The sequence below is a fragment of the Perognathus longimembris genome, chromosome 10, assembly GCF_023159225.1.
Source record: "Perognathus longimembris pacificus isolate PPM17 chromosome 10, ASM2315922v1, whole genome shotgun sequence".
NCBI classification, from domain to species: Eukaryota; Metazoa; Chordata; class Mammalia; order Rodentia; family Heteromyidae; genus Perognathus; species Perognathus longimembris.
In genome coordinates, this window is record NC_063170.1 from 12,357,546 (window position 1) to 12,371,077 (window position 13,532).

The window sequence follows — 13,532 nt, forward strand, 5'->3', positions numbered from 1 at the left end:
ACCCCATTGTGGCCTTCTCCCTCCCTTACTTCCTATGGATCAGACTAATCAAAGCCCATCTGGGTGGTGAGTCCCACCCAGGAGCCAGGCCTTGAAGGTCAAAGGGGTACCTTCCAGGAATAAGAATGAGATCAATACATCAATCCTCCCAGAATCCTCCCCTCTACTCACCACAGATATATGTCCCTGATTCTGATCTCAAGGAGCTCAGAACAAGCTCAGAGCTTCTGTCACTTGAGAATGAGTAGTTCTGGAAAACTCTAATCTCCACAGCCCCCCTCCCCCCGCAACTAAAATCCCTGCTTTACCGGTCCCAATTCTTTTCCAGAATCTGACTCTCAACCCAAGTGAAAAAGCTCCACTGGGGCACGAGCAGCCTTCTCCCGTCCCAGGAAAGTTGAATCTATTTACACCTGCTTAGATGAGGCTGGGCTTTCCAGCAGCCCCACTTTTCTTTTCACTCTTGGGACCAAGCCATGAAGGTTTCTCTGTGCAGGCATGTGGAAGTATATTTGTTTTCACATGTCCCGTCAGGTGAGCTCAGGCACCCGTGGGAACAAAACCAGTAACCAGCTCCCTAACTGGTTATTCATTCTCATATGAAGAGTCCTATGCAGTGTCCTAGGTTGCCTTTCTCTACCAAACCGGCCCCAGTGGCCTCTCCAACTTCCCCTCTTCTCTCAGACTTTAGATGGGGGAGGTAGGGAACTACTGTTAGCAGATATTCCTTTTGTCTTTGTACAAGCTGGTCCTGGTGTTTCTCAGGTAGTTTGTTTTAAGTATGTCTGATACACTGAGGGAAACTGCTTAGTGGCAGTCACAGACTTGCAGCCTTCTTGTCTAGAATCTCAGTCCTAGCACCTATATGAGAAACACAGGTCTTGCTAGAGTTTAGGAAGGATTCCTCCTTCAGCTCAGGACTCACACAGAAATAAGAGCAACCCAGGCTTCTTTCTCCTCATTGATGACAAAGTGCAAGTTATCAATAGGAGCCAACTCTTGGCCAAAGTAATTAAAGTTGCTATTTCTTTGCTAAAGAGAGCACCATTATGATATAACACTAGTAAGTTCCCTGAAGCCAGATAGCCAAGTCCCACAGTTACTTGGTCACACATCTCCAAAGCCATCCCTCACCTTTCCTCTGTTTTTAAACTCTAAATACAGAGATAGGTGCCCAGCACCTACATATCTGACTCTGCTGGAAAGACAGGAAAGTGGACCAGGTCCTTGGAGAAAAACATGGGATCACAAACCAGATGGACCTCACCTTTCTCTGCCCTTCAGCTCTTCCCAGTTTCACTGACCTTTTGTCAGAATCAAATTGGGCAACATGAAACTATGATAAAATGTGAAGCCTTCCTTAACAGGGTTAATGTGGCTGAGAGACAAATTCTGGAAGCAAAGAAGAAACAAAGGAAAGAAAAGAGTTAAAAATTCATTTCACTGGAAGGTCAAACCCAGTATAAAATATAAAATATGTAAAGTATAACGTACCAGTGGCTTATGCCTGTAATTCTAGTTACTTATTGGGGATGAGATCCCAAAGATTTGAGATTTAAAACCAGTTGGAGACAGAAAGTCCACAAGACTACATTTCCAAAGCAACCAGCAAAAACCAAGTTAGAGACATGACTCAAGTGGTAGAATGCTAACAAAACAAGCTAAGTAAACATGAGGCCCTGAGTTCAAACCCAGTATCAGCAAAAAGGAAAAAAAAAAAAAAACAGAAGGAAACACAGGCACTCTCAAGGAGAAAGAAATGCAAGGTCTGGCTTCCCTGTGGCAATAGGAAAAAGAGAAGATGACCATAGAGGTGGGTAAGAATTCAAGTACAATGTTTAATGAGCTACTAAAGACCAGGTGCAAGTTAGCAAAAAACACAGACACTGATGTTTTTCTCCACACTCAGTAGTTGCTCATGAGAAATACTGGGCAGGAAACAAGAAGAAAACCTTTCTTAGTAGTGCTGGGCCTGGAGGAGGAAAATGCCAAGATCCACCCAAATCCTTCTCCTCTAAAGAATAAAAAACTGTAAACCCCTGATAAAATGTCAACAAATTCTGTCACTGGAACAGGGTAAAAGAAAACAACAACAAAGAAAATTGGACAAACCCTTTATGCTTGGGAGGGTAGAGAGGGGCAGGAGAGACAGGAAATTCTTGTCAAGACCATTAGAGGTATCCTACATCTAGAAGACAGAAACACCTAGAAAGTTCTATCCTGAAGACTCAAGAAAACACCTCCTGAGGAGAAAGATGGCGCCGAGACAATAGGGAGGCACCCCGACTCGCACCAACTGAATAGCGAGCTGGGAACTCCAACACCCAACACTCCACCAAGAACCCAGCAAAACCAGCATCCAGAAGCAGTGGAGAAACGCAGGAAAACAAAAAGGAGCAAAAAAGAAGAACCGAAAACCTACACGGAGCCGGAGATTAATCGGGGCACCCTCCCCCCACCAGCCGGCCCTGGCCCAAACAGGGTCAGGCTGGGAAAGGGAAACCCGGCGATCGGCAGACAGGTTGCCAGGAGCGCAGAATCCATATAGCGGGAGACCCCACGGACACAAAGCAGGGTGCGGACCAAGACACACCCAGCAGCGACGAGAAGTTCGGGTCCACACCGGATTCGGACAAGGGAACCCAGCGCGGCAGAAAGAGGGAACGGGGGAGCCACCACGACACTTCGCCAACCCCTGAAGGGCCAACGGCGGTGCGGGACACGCACACAAAGCAGCAAAAGTGAGTCCCCCATAATCCCTTCCCCCAACGGGAGACCCAAGCCCGACAAAGACGATATATCTCCCTCCCTCCCCCTCCCCACTCCCGTGGGAACAAAGATTCCCCAAATCAGGCGGGAAGCTCCCAGCAGGCACTGGGAAGCCAGTCTAGCAGGGGAAGGGCGGAACAGCCCCAAGCCCCCAAAGGTTCCTGAACTGGCAGAACCGGCCCCGTCCCCTTCCCAACAGGGGCCAGGGACGGCCGGCAGGGCAAGCCCCACCCGAGGCGCCTAGACCTTGCGGACTCTTACAACTAAAATCACAGGCGCTGGTGGGCAATACCAGCCCAGCAGGGTCACCTGAGCCTGATCTCGTTCCCCCTCCTCGAAGCGGAGGCGAGGTCTGAGGGTGCCAAGCCACACCCGGACAGTCGATCCCACTGGGCCCCACACATACTGCTTCCCCCCCCCAACGGACTCGCGGGAGGGCGCAAGCACAACCCAACAACCCAGGGCTCGCTCTGGGAGGCAGACCCCACTTAAGTGCCTGTTGTAGGGGACTCACAGTGCACAGGAGGGCGGGGCCCCGGCGAAAGCGCCCGCTCTGATAGGCGTGCCCTGCACTGGTGGGCGGGGCCACAGCGACAGCACCTGCTGACGCAGACACGCCTACACAGAAGGGAGGGAAGAACTACACAGACTTCCAGATGCGCAAATCACAAAGAAACATAACTCAGTTCATCAAAGGACAAGCCAACTCGCCAGCTCCAAAAAGCAGCACGACTGGAGAGGAGATGGAGAATAAAAAAGCAAATGAGGACATGTTAACAGGAATGATCGAAACCGTCAGAAATGAAATCAGAAAACAATTCCAGGAGTTTAGAGCGGAAATCTGGAAGGACACCCAGGAAGCCAAGAAAGAAATGGAAGCAAAACTGGATACAATGCAAGCCTCGTTTAAAGAAATGGAAGCAAAAATGGATACAATGCAAGCCGCCTTTAAAGAAAATCTCCACACCCTGAGAATTGAAATGCATGAAAAAATAGATTTAAAATACAACTCTTTAAAGGAAGAAATTTCCACGATCAGAGCTGATATGACAACCATGAATAGCTCTCTGACATCCATAAACTCCGCAATTGAAACCATAACACAAAGAGTGGACCATATGGAATCCAGAATCTCTCGCCTGGACGATGAAGCAGCTGACAACAACCAGAAAATGACCACACTCCAAGAAAAGGTGAAGCTTCAGGGAAGATTACTCCAGGAACTAATGGACAAAGACAAGAGATATAATCTGCGTATAATTGGAATAGAAGAAGGAGCCGAATATCAGAGCAGAGGGCTTAATCATGTTCTCAATAAAGTTATTGCAGAAAACTTCCCCAATCTCACAGGGGAACCCATCCAGGTAACCGAAGCCTATAGGACACCTGGCAGGCCAGACCCCAGGAAAACCACCCCAAGGCACATAATATTCAAGACTACAGACCTCAAGATTAAAGAGCAAATTCTGAATTCAGCCAAAGCGAAGAAGGAAACTTTTTTCAATGGGAAGAGGATTCGAATAACATCCGACTTATCCACACAAACTTACCAAGCTCGAAGTGAGTGGAAGAACACCATCCAAGTACTTCAGAATAACAATTTACAACCTCGGATCAAATATCCAGCGAAACTGGAGTTCACATTCGAAGGGAGAACCAGATCTTTCCACACCAAAGAGGAGCTAAAGGAGTATGTGAATAAAAAACCAGCCCTACAGCGAATATTAAGAGGGGAAGCCCACCCAACAGAGATCGTAAAAGACACACAGACAGATTCAGAAAGAAACTTCAATAGCCAAAGTCCAGCAGAAACACAAGCTCACTAAAGACAAGAAGAAAAAAAAAAAACAACAGGAAAAAACAGCCCAACAAGAAAATGGAAGGAGAAAAAACACCCTTATCCTTGATCTCTTTAAATATAAATGGCTTAAACTCCCCGATCAAGAGGAGCAGACTGGCAGAATGGATCCGCAAGCAAAAAGTTGACATCTGTTGTCTACAAGAGACCCACCTTACAGCAAGGGACAAAAACAGGCTTCGAATGAAAGGATGGAGCAAGATCTACCAAGCAAATGCACCCACCAAAACGGCAGGTGTAGCCATCCTGATCTCAGACAAGCTGGATTTCTCTTTAAAGTCCACTCAAAAAGACAAAGAAGGACACTACATATTGATACAAGGAAAAATCCAGAATCAAGACATCACGGTGATAAATGTATACTCACCGAACAAAAGAGGCCCGACATATGTCAAGCAAATTCTCACAGAATTACAGAGCAAGATAGATGCAAACACAATCATAGTGGGTGACTTTAATACTCCTCTCTCTCCAAGAGACAGATCCAACACCCAGAGGATTAGTAAGGGAGCTGAGGACCTAAATAACACCATTGCCCAAATGGATCTAACAGACCTATATAGAACCTTCCACCCTACAGAGACCCAATACACCTTCTTTTCAGCAGCCCATGGATCATATTCCAAAATAGACCACGTCATAGCCCACACAAAGAACCTCAGCAAATACAAAAGAATTGACATCATCCCATGTATTATATCTGATCACAGTGGATTAAAGGTAACCCTCAACAACAAAGGATACCACAGAGCCTATACACACTCTTGGAGGCTAAACCCCACGCTGCTATCCAACACTTGGGCCACAGATCAAATTAAAGATGAAATCAACGAATTCATAAGCCACAATGACAAAGAAAACACATCACAAAGAAACCTATGGGACACAGCTAAGGCAGTACTGAGGGGCAAGATCATTGCACTCAGTACCCACATTAAAAGAATGGAAGCAGAGCAGGTGAATACCCTCACGATGAAACTAAAACAACTGGAGAAACAAGAAATGACAGAATCTAAAACGACTAGGAGGGGAGAGATTACAAAGATTAAAGAAGAGATAAATCTGATTGAAAATAGAAAGACCATTCAACAAATAAATAAGACTAAAAGCTGGTTCTTTGAGAAAATAAACAAAATTGACAGACCCCTTGCAAGACTCACAAAAAAAAGAAGAGAAGAGACTCATATACGTAAAATCAGGGACTCCACAGGAAAAATTACAACAAATACACACGATATTCAAACAAACATAAGGAGCTATTTCCAAAACCTCTACTCAACAAAAAACAATAATTTTACAGAAATGGATCAATTCTTAGAGAAGTACAAACTGCCCAAACTGAACCAAGAAGAAATAAATCAACTAAATAAACCAATAACTTACGGTGAGATACAGGAGGTAATCAAGAACCTCCCTACTAAGAAAAGCCCAGGCCCAGATGGATTCACCAATGAATTCTACAAAACCTTTAGTGAGGAGCTAATTCCAATACTCCTCAAACTCTTCCGCGAAATAGAAACGGAGGGAAAAATCCCGAACTCATTCTACGAAGCTAATATCATACTCATCCCCAAACCAGGCAAAGATCCAACAAAAAAAGAGAACTACAGACCAATATCACTAATGAACACAGATGCAAAGCTCCTCAATAAAATATTAGCTAACAGGATCCAGAAAGTGATCAAGAATATCATACATCATGACCAAGTAGGCTTCATCCCTCAGTCACAAGGATGGTTCAACATCCGTAAATCAATCAATGTAATTCACCACATAAACAGAACTAAAATCAAGAATCACATTGTTATCTCAGTCGATGCCCAAAAAGCCTTTGACAAAATACAACATCCATACCTATTAAAAGCTTTGGAGAGAACAGGAATAGATGGAACATTCCTCAAAACAATAAAAGCCATATACAACAGACCAACTGCTAATATCATATTAAATGGAGAGAAACTTAAATCATTCCCCCTAAACACAGGAACAAGACAAGGATGCCCACTCTCCCCACTTCTGTTCAACATAGTACTGGAATCCCTAGCCATAGCAATAAGGCAAGAGGAGGACATCAAAGGGATCCACATCGGCAAGGAAGAAATCAAGTTATCCCTATTCGCAGACGACATGATCTTATATCTCAAGGACCCAAAAAACTCAGTACCCAAACTCCTACATCTAATAAACCAATTTGGCAAAGTAGCAGGATACAAAATCAATCCACAAAAGTCAGCAGCTTTTCTGTACACCAGCAATAGACAAACAGAAAAGGAAATTATGGAAACGATTCCATTTACAGTAGCCAAAAAAAGAATAAAGTACCTAGGGATCAACTTAACCAAGGACGTGACGGACCTATTCAATGAAAACTACAAAAATCTAATAAGGGAAATCAAAGAAGACACAAGGAGATGGAAAGACCTCCCATGCTCATGGGTAGGCAGAATCAATATAGTGAAAATGGCCATACTGCCCAAATTGTTATACAAATTCAATGCAATACCTATCAAAATCCCAGCCACATTCTTCACTGAAATAGAGAAACCAATCCATAAGTTCATATGGAACAGCAAAAAACCTAGAATAGCCAAAGCAATTCTAGGCAAAAAACATAGTGCAGGAGGTATCACCATACCAGACTTCAAGCTCTACTACAAGGCCATCATAACAAAAACAGCATGGTATTGGTATAAAAACAGATCGGAAGACCAGTGGATTAGAATTGAAGACCCAGAAATAAAACCGCACTCTTACAGCCAACTGATATTCGACAAAGGAGCTAAAGACATACAATGGAATAAACATAGCCTCTTCAACTACTGGTGCTGGGAGAACTGGGCAGCCATATGCAGAAAACTCAAAGTAGACCCAAGCCTATCACCATGCACCAAGATCAACTCAAAATGGATCAAGGACCTCAACATCAGACCTGAATCCTTGAAACTACTGAAGGACAGAGTAGGAAAGACACTAGAACTTATAGGCACAGGAAGGAACTTCCTGAATAGAGTCCCAGGCGCACAACAAATAGGGGAAAGACTCAACAAATGGGACTACTACAAATTAAAAAGTTTCTGCACAGCTAAGGTCATAGCCACCAAAATAGAAAGACAGCCAACGATATGGGAAAGGATATTTACCAGCACAGCAACAGACAAAGGCCTGATATCTGTCATCTACAGAGAACTCAAAAAACTAAGCCCCTCCAAGCCCAATAAACCTATTAGGAAATGGGCAAAAGAGCTAAAGAGAGACTTCACAAGAGAAGATATAAAAATGGCAAAGAAACACATGAGGAAATGCTCAACATCCCTGCTAGTAAAGGAAATGCAAATAAAAACAACCCTGAGATACCACCTCACCCCAGTTAGAATGGCCTATACTCTGAACTCAGGAAACAACAAATGCTGGAGGGGCTGTGGGGAAAGAGGAACCCTTCTCCATTGTTGGTGGGAGTGCAAATTAGTACAGCCACTTTGGAGAACAGTATGGAGGTTTCTCAAAAAGCTCAATATAGACCTACCCTATGACCCAGCCATACCACTCCTAGGCATCTATCCTAAACAGCAAAACCCAAGATATCAAAAAGACATTTGTACTTCCATGTTTATCGCAGCACAATTCACAATAGCCAAAATTTGGAAACAACCCAGATGCCCCTCCACAGATGAATGGATCCAAAAAATATGGTACTTATACACAATGGAATACTACATAGCGATTAGGAATGGTGAAATATTGTTATTTGCAGGGAAATGGTCAGAACTCGAACAAATAATGTTGAGTGAGACAAGCCTAGAACACAGAAAACAAAGGGGCATGATCTCCCTGATATATGACTGTTAACAAAGGGAGATGGAGAGACAGTAGAGACCAAGTCTGTGAACACTGTATATGTGCTTGATACATTGTATACTGCATATGGGTCTACCTGACCTAGACAAGGGATGGGAAAACAGGTTGTAAGATATCACAAGAAATGTACACAATGCCCTACTATGTAACTGCACCCTCTTTGCACAGCACCTTGTAAAAAAAAAAAAAAAATTTATGTTCAATTGATAATAAAAAAAAAAATAAAAAAAAAAAAAAAAAAAAGAAAACACCTCCTAAGACTGAGGCTGAACCAGACAACAGAGAACCTCTCAGCTCCCCACCACCATGTTGGCAAGCACCCAGGAATAACCAATGGCAGTCTGCCAGAGTGTGGTAGATTGTACATGGAAAAGAACTAAAGCTGAGGGCAATGTATAAACACTGAGAAAAAGTCCCTACCAAAGCAAAGCAACCCTAAACCCAAGAGGGTTGTGAAGGAACCACCCTAGGGATCTGAAGTAAGGTTTACCTAAGTAACCAAAGCAACAACAAAACCGAAACACAACTCTTCTCATGAGCTCAAACTCTATTACCAATAACCTAACAAAAGAAAAGGTGTAATCATTCCCCAGAATATATAGTTCAGTCTCAGATGATATCAATCAATAACAAATGACAAGCAACAACACACACAAAGAAATACAAGAAAACTACCCACTATCAAGAGGCAAAGTAATCAACAGGACCAGACATAAGAGATGATCCAGATTAAAAATGTCAAACACAATATGAGGAGTCAAGAACTGGGATGCACACTTGTGGTCTCAGGTATTCGCAAGGCTGTGGTGGGAGGATTTGCATGAGCCAGGAGTTTGAAACCAGCCTAAGCAACATAACAAGACCTTCATCTAAAACATGTTCTTTTTCAATCCCAAGAACCTCCAAAAATTAAAAATAAAATGACTATACATTAGAGATAATTCGGATAGGTGGGAAGAAATGTGGAATTTGAGCAGAAGAAAATTGTTTAAGACAAAATAGAAAAAGGCAAAAGTAAAACAGGATACAATATTTAAGAGATAGAGGACAATATCAAATGGTTTGAGGTAAATATAAAACATTATGTAGAACTGGGAATGTGGCATGACGCCCTGGGTTTGATTCCTCAGTATCACATAAACAGAAAAAGCCGGAAGTGGCACTGTGGCTCAAGTGGCAGAGTGCTAGCCTTGAGCAAAAAGAAGCCAGGGACAGTGCTCAGGCCCTGAGTCCAAGCCCTAGGATTGGCCAAAAAAAAAAAAAAAAATTATGTACCTTTAACTGCTTTAAAATTCAACCGATAGGGGCTAGGGATGGCCTAGTAGCAATAGTGCTTGCCTCCCATACATGAAGCCCTGGGTTCAATTCCCCGGCACCACATATACAGAAAATGGCCAAAAGTGGCACTGTGGCTGAAGTGGCAGAGTACTAGCCTTGAGCAAAAAGAAGCCAGGAACAGTGCTCAGGCTCTGAGTCTAAGGCCCAGGACTAGCCAAAACAATAAAATAAAATAATAAAATTCAACTGATGCTTAAAGCAAAAACTAGTAGCAATCTATTATGGGTTTATAACCTATGTAAAAATAAAATGGCTACTAACAATAGCACAAAGAACAGGAAGAATCAAGAGAATACTGTTGTAAGGTTCTTATATTACATGTGAAACAATGTAATATTATTTAAAGATAGACTGTGATTAAAGAGTTACACAGCTTGGGTATAGCTTGAGGCCAGCCTGGGCTATATAATAAGACCATATAACAAAAAAAGAAAAAGAAAAGAATGAAAGAAATGTACTCAAAGTCTGGTGCTGGTGTCCCATGCCTATAATCCTAGCTACTCAGGAGACTGAGATCTGAGATTTGAGGTTCAAAGCCACCTCGGATAGACAAATCCAAGAGACTCTTATCTCTAACAAGCAAAAAGTTGAAAGTGGAGGTGTAGCTCAAGTGGTAGAGTACTGGCCTCAACAACAACAACAAAAAAAAAATCTGAATTAAGAGTTCAAAAGGGGGCTGGGAATATGGCCTAGTGGCAAGAGTGCTTGCCTGGTATACATGAAGCCCTAGGTTCAATTCCCTAGCACCACATATGAAAATGGCCAGAAGTGGTGCTGTGGCTCAAGTGGCAGAGTGTTAGCCTTGAGCAAAAGGAAGCCAGGGACAGAGCTCAGGCCCGGAGTCCAAGGCCCAAGACTGGCCCCCACCCCAAAAAAAAAAAGAGTTCAAAAGGCCCTGAGTTCAAGCATACGCGCACGCGCGCGCACACACCTGGAAGGGAGAAAGGGAGAAAGCTGTAGAGGGAGACATACTGGTACTTACCTATAATCTCAGCACTCTGAAGACTACACCAGGAGAATCTTAAGTTTGAGGCCAGCCTTAGCTATATAAGACCCTGTCTCAAAAAAACAGAAAGAGAGAGAGAGAGGAGAGAGAGACAGAGAGAGAGATAAAGAGAGAGAAAATAAGAAAAGCTGGATTACAGATTTATCTTGAGGGGCTGGGGATATGGCCTAGTGGCAAGAGAGCTTGCCTCGTATACATGAGGCCCTGGGTTCAATTCCCCAGCACCACATATACAGAAAACGGCCAGAAGTGGCGCTGTGGCTCAAGTGGCAGAGTGCTAGCCTTGAGCAAAAGGAAGCCAGGGACAGTGCTCAGGCCCTGAGTCCAAGGCCCAGGACTGGCCAAAAAAAAAAAATATATATATATATATATACATATATATATATATATATACAGATTTATCTTGAGGAATAGGTAGTATTTCTATGACTTCTATGATAAAAACGAATTCAAATTTATTGTAGTCACAGAAGCTCTTTGCAATTTTTTTAAATCAGCTTTCACCCTGATAAGTACTCTTTAGGAAGAGATCTAAGTATGTACTTTACTTATACATTATAATTTATATAGTAAATTACAGAGCCAGGCACTGGTGAATTGCCCTGTAATTCTAGCTACTCAGGAGGCTGAGATCTGAAGATGAAGGTTTGAAACAAGCTGGGGCAGGAAAGGCCATGAGATTGTTATCTCCAATAAACTATTCAGAAAAGGCCAAAGTGGTGCTGTGGATCTAGTGGCAGAGCCATAGCCTTGAGCACAAAGAGGCTCAGGGACAATGCCCAAGCCTGAGTTTAGATCGGCAAATAATAATAATAATTATAGTGTTACATATGTAACACTGATATATCACTAACATAAGCTATTATCCTTTTTTAATATATATATATATATATATATATTTAGGTCCTGAGGCTTGAACTAGGCCTGGGCACCATCCTTGAGCTCCTTTTGCTCAAGGCTAGCATTCTACCATTTAAGCCACAGCGCCACTTTTTCTATGATTAATTGGACAGAAGAGTCTCATGGACTTTCCTGCCTGGGCTGGCTTCAAACCTCAATCCTCAGATCTCAGCCGCCTGTGTAGCTAGGACTATAGGTGTGAGTCACCATTGCTGGCTTAAGCCATCTTTACTAGTTTTCTGTTCATATGCTACCTAATAAATCACAAAGACCAAAGAAATCTAATAAAGACAGCACTAATACTCACCTGCCACCAAATAAGCAAAAATCACACTCTTAGAAACCACTTCATCACAAATGGATCCAATTCTGAGAGGAAAACCAATTCACTATAGCAAGGGCTAGTTCCACTTGTCTGCTTTTGTCATTTAATTTGCATCAAAGAATAGGTGTAACCTGCCCAAAAAAAAGAAAGAAAAGAAAAGAAAATGGGCCTATTAAACAGCAGGATGGTGTTTCCCTTTGTAAAATCTAAATTTATAAGCCCTCAACTGCTGAGTTCCATCATACCCATCCTATCACAGGGCGTATGACTGAAGTAATCACTACCAATATGTCAGCAAAGGAGCCCTATCATCTCAGATCATGCATGTTAAGGAGGCTAGTTGTTGCTCCCGGACCCCAGGACCAATGAGCACATTACAGCTTAACTTCTGTAGAAATTGCTTCTGCCAAAAATTTCCAGGGAGCCAGATTCTGGTGGTTCCCACCTATAATCTTAGCTACTGAGGATCTGAGGTAACGGCTCAAGGCCAGCCAGGGCAGAGAAGTCCCCATGAGACTCATATCACCAATTAACCACTCAAAAACCTGAAGTGGGACTATGGCTCAAAGTGGTAGAGTGCTAGCCTTGAGCAAAAAGAGCTTGGGGGGCTGGAAGTTTGGCCTAGTAGTGCTTATCTAGCATGCACAAAGCCCTGGGTTCAATTCCTCAGTACAACATACACAGAAAAAGCCAGAATTGGTGCTGTGGCTCCACTGGTAGAGTGCAAAAAGAGCTCAAGGACAGTGTCCAGGCCCTGAATTCAAGACCCAGGACCAGGGGCTGGGGATATGGCCTACTGGCAAGAGTGCTTGCCCCGTATACATGAGGCCCTGGGTTCAATTCCCCAGCACCACATATATAGAAAATGGCCAGAAGTGGCGCTGTGACTCAAGTGGCAGAGTGCTAGCCTTGAGCAAAAAGAAGCCAGGGACAGTGCTCAGGCCCTGAGTCCAAGCCCCAGGACTGTCCAAAAAAAAAAAAAAAAAAAAAAAAAAAAATCAAGACCCAGGACCAACATTAAAAAAAAGTTCAAGGGAGATTGGTCACTTAATTGCAATATGCTTTTGGTCTATGCTACATCTACAGTCAAATAAAGGAAGGCAGTACAGGCAAGGAAGAAACCAGGCTTGAAAGAAATAGTAAATATTAAAGAGTCATGTAACAGGCTGAGACTTCAATCAGGAAGCAAAAGTCATTCATGTACAACCACAATGGGACCGTAGTAATGTGGGCTGTCTGGGTAATTTCCGGAAGGACCTCAACAGGCAAAGAGGTGAAAAGGGTCTCAGGAAGCAATGGCAGACTTTTAAATCCACTGCTCCTAGATCTTCAAACCGGAAAACAGCATCTCAGAAACGAGGTAACAGACAGCTAGCTGCATTCTGCCATGATGCTGTTACCTTAGCTGGCTATGGCAGTGGGTTTCTCCCACCAATTCAGGGCAGAGACTGAATTCTTTTTAACTGTGTCACCAAGGACAC

General features: G+C 43.2%; 1 protein-coding gene across 10 annotated transcripts in view; it reads right to left on the minus strand.

The window, feature by feature from the left end:
- Slc7a6 (solute carrier family 7 member 6) overlaps window positions 1-13,532 on the minus strand; it is a 56,624-nt gene that overhangs the window by 41,172 nt on the left and 1,920 nt on the right. For 2 of the 10 annotated variants that reach the window (XR_007212287.1, XM_048355257.1), the window contains exons 1-2: window positions 12,034-12,461; window positions 10,803-10,875 (exon numbers count right to left, since the gene is read on the minus strand). The exons of 1 other annotated variant lie outside the window; for it this stretch is intronic. The gene's annotated coding sequence lies outside the window, so the exon portion shown is untranslated. Of the gene's footprint in view, window positions 1-171; window positions 865-1,267; window positions 1,393-10,802; window positions 10,880-12,033; window positions 12,462-13,532 lie in introns of those variants that run through there. 7 more of the 10 variants (XM_048355260.1, XM_048355258.1, XM_048355261.1 and 4 more) reach the window with 6 other exon arrangements.